Here is a 3,771-nt window from a genome sequence, read left to right on the forward strand (position 1 = left end):
CGATATTATACTCTACTCATATCTCAGCCGATTCCGAAATAGTCAGATGAGGAAATACATCTGTTGTATGTCCCAAACAATACAACACCTCCCACAGTCACATGACTCTCTTTTAGCCAGTGTAATGGAGGACGAGGGCTGAAGTCTGTGGGCTCGTGCTGAGATTCCATGCCTTTTAAGCCATTAGGGCCGAGGATTTCAAAATAACACCAATTTCACTTCCATTTCATGCCTTTACTCTTTCCTGTTCAGTAGCCAAAGCCACGCTGTGGGTCGTCTGCCCAGGTGTGCAGTGTGAAATTCAGATCACTTATGAAACAGATTGGACCTGGATATCAAGACAAGTAAATGCAGCCAATCTATGCTGTGTGGGGAATATCAATAGCAAGGCAAAATAAATGGGACAAAGAAACAAGGCACAGCTTTTTTATACAGTTAAGTAGACATAAGTAAATTCAGTAATCCTCACCTGACTCTAGTTTCTTGTAAGAGACTTTTTTGGTGCAACCTCCCATTACTAAGAATCAGGATGTGCTTTCAAAAGTTTTTGACTGGTCGTTGAACTGAAGCTCACTGCGTGCCTCCCTGTTACAGTGCCAGTGCTTTTCATGTGAATGAATCAACAGGTGTGAATTGTGTTGCAGGTGATAATCACCTGAGTGTAAACACCTGTTCAGTGCCTGCACAGTGTTTCATTGGTTCCCAGTTTCCTGAGTCGGCCAATCAGCACCACAGGCTTTCATTTAAATAGCGCACACCTGCGAGCCTCTGCTCTGACATGTCTGTGGTTTCTGAATGTTTGCTGTGGGGGAAAAGTAACTGGGGTGATTAAAATGTGTTTGTTTGTGGTTGTATGTACACAAAATAAGTAAGAGGCCAAGTACCTTGTGTATCTTTGCATCCATATAGTTGACTTTTTGTTATTCAGACAGGGTCATTGGGTAGGTGCCACCTTGCTTTGATCTCAGCTCTGTCTTTAGGTTACAACTAACCTTTGTTTTGTTTGGCACACATTTTAATAATACTATTAATACTATTATTTACTATTGACTTCATCATTTGATTGTCATGTGTCCTTTCATCGTTGATTTTAAAAGCTGAAGCGGTTGAAACACCGTCAAATCCTGAGCTACTTAGAATTTAAAGATACAACTTGAGCCCAAAAGTGGCTTTGGGACTTCTCCAATAAGAATCTGAACTCCTGTTATGAATTTGAAGGCTTGGGTGGTGATTTGGCCAGTGCTATGTTAAGGTTTTTGTGACCGATGACTGACGAGTACCTTTAACTGGGCTCCTAATATCAGCTGTCAGTCACACTGGTGTCCACTCATATATGCCCCAAATCTGACCAGTAACTCCTCCATGAAATGTTTAATGACGGTATAATTAGATTTCCATTCAAATGGTGTGCTTTACAAGTGGAGTCGCCCCCTTGTGTCTATTCAACACATATATTTTACTTCCAGTTTATCCTCATCAGGCAAAGTGGAGGACGACGCCCACTTTTTAATCTTCAGTCTGTTCTTCAGCATAAATGAAAACGTTGCATTGCTCTTACACCAGCAGAGGGAGCCGTCTGCCTTTCAGCGGCCACAGTGAAAATGTACAAGTGATAGATAGACTGTCTTCCTATGATTAGTTTGGTCTTGAGGGTTTGTTTGTTTTTTTTAAAAAAAACAAGGCTGTATATGCATATCTGGTATGTAGTCAGCTGTTTGTCTCTGCTGGTTTGCAAACACACGTGAAAACGACGTCCTGCCGAGCAGATAAGACGCCAGGCGTCACTGAATTATTCCCACTGTCAGCGTGAATGAAACCAGAAGTGGTTTTAATGACATGGCAGTCTGTGGTCCACTGATGTGTCATAGCCAGACCATCTACTAATGAACCACAACCTGTTTATATTTAAGTGTGACACACTCTCTGATCTGTGTGTGTGTGTGTACTTGTGTTTATGACCTCTTTAGGACATTTTTTGGCATAAATACTGACCTTTTTAGGACCTGTAGTCCAAAAACTGGTCCTGATGAAGCGGAGCCTTATTAATCATTCACTGGTTAAGGTTAAGGTTATGGATGAAATTTAGTTTAGGCTGTGCAAATGAATGGAAGTCAACGCAGTGTCCTATGGAGGATAGCTGCACAAACCTGTGTGTATGTGGGGGGAGTACTTGGCTCATTATTAAATATCAGAGTTCAGCTGTAGGCCCAATCAAAACAGCCTTAGGGAAACATCAGCTAAACCAGAGTCATGAGACCAAATTCACTCTCTCTCACACACACACACACACACGTTTGCACGACTTCCTTTAATTTTGACAGACTTAACCCTTGCCTTAACCATAACCAGTTAAAGTCTAACCTTAACCTTAACATAATCACAATTCACATTTTGATCTTGACTTTGACCAGAGTCCATCATTAGGACCAGGTTTTGACCTCCATGAGGACTAACCTGGTCCTGACAAGGCCAGTGTTTATAGCAGAAAAGATTCAGAGACTGGAAGAACAATACCTTGACTTTCATAACCAGTTAAAGCTTAACCGTTATATAGTTTTATACTTAGTTTATGTTTTTGCCTCATATACATATGTTTATGTACATAGATAACGTCAGTGTGTGTAGCTGTTGCTGACAGGAAGCCACTGTAATACTGTTGTACAGTACAAAGTGTTTCCTGTTAAAGGGTCTTGCAGGTAAATAAGTAACAAGTTTATTTAACTTGAGACAGAAACGATTATAAGTCACGGTTTCATAATGACAACAGTAGCATGTAGTTGGACGACATGCTATTTAGTCTGTAAATGAAGACTTCCCTGTGTTTCAGAGACCACAGGAGACTCTAGTCGCTCTGCTTTTTCCTCTCATCTCTTTTTGTAGGAGGCTGGTTTGGGTTTCTGTGTGTGTGTGTGTGTGTGTGTGTGTGTGTGTGTGTGTGTGTGTGTGTGTGTGTGTGTGTGTGTGTGTGTGTGTGGGCGGAGGGGCTGAAAACAGGCAAAGGGATGTTCTCTCTCCATTTTGGGATCAGGACAGGAAGTGGGCCCAACAGAGGAAACATGACACCCCCTCCTGTTCCCTCCCTCCCCTCTTACTTTTTCTTGTATTCCCTTTTCCTCCCTTTGTCTGTTCCTCCCCCCATGCTTTCCCATCCACAGGATCATTTCTGTCTTGTATGCTTACAGGGATCCTGCAGGCTGCCCCAAGTGTGTGTATATGTGGATCTGGATCTTAAATGAAGTTCTCCTCACTTCCTGCCTGTGTAAATAAATCTCTGTTAAGCAGTGATTTTTGAAACAATGTTAAACCTCTGGTCGATGTGTTACCGAGCTCGCTCCCTCCCTCCCTCTCTCCTGAGACTCTCTCAGTCTGTTATGTATCAGAGCTCCTCTGATTAAAAGCCAAAGCAAAGGTCAGACTCGGCTGGGTAACGGAGATATCGCCTGACTTGAGCTTTACTCATATGCCCAGTGGTCTGAAAGCCTCTGCTGATGAGCTTCATGTTACAATATGTGTTATTAAAGCCCACAGTTTGCCTCCACGCTGTACACCACTATGACATTACTTATCAGGAGCCTCAAGTCTTGGTTTAGCCGCCAGGACATGTTTGAATTCCTTTTGATTTTCACCACATCAAAATATTTTTCTCTTTATTCCGTCCTCTCTCTCTCTCTCTGCTAATCTTTTCTCTTTTTTTGTCACGGTCTTGACCTCTTTCTCTGCGCACAATCAAACACACAGACGCCAACTCTGAGAAAATAAAGAAACAGCATG

This window comes from Solea senegalensis, linkage group LG6 (genome assembly GCF_019176455.1).
Source record: "Solea senegalensis isolate Sse05_10M linkage group LG6, IFAPA_SoseM_1, whole genome shotgun sequence".
Lineage (NCBI taxonomy): Eukaryota > Metazoa > Chordata > Actinopteri > Pleuronectiformes > Soleidae > Solea > Solea senegalensis.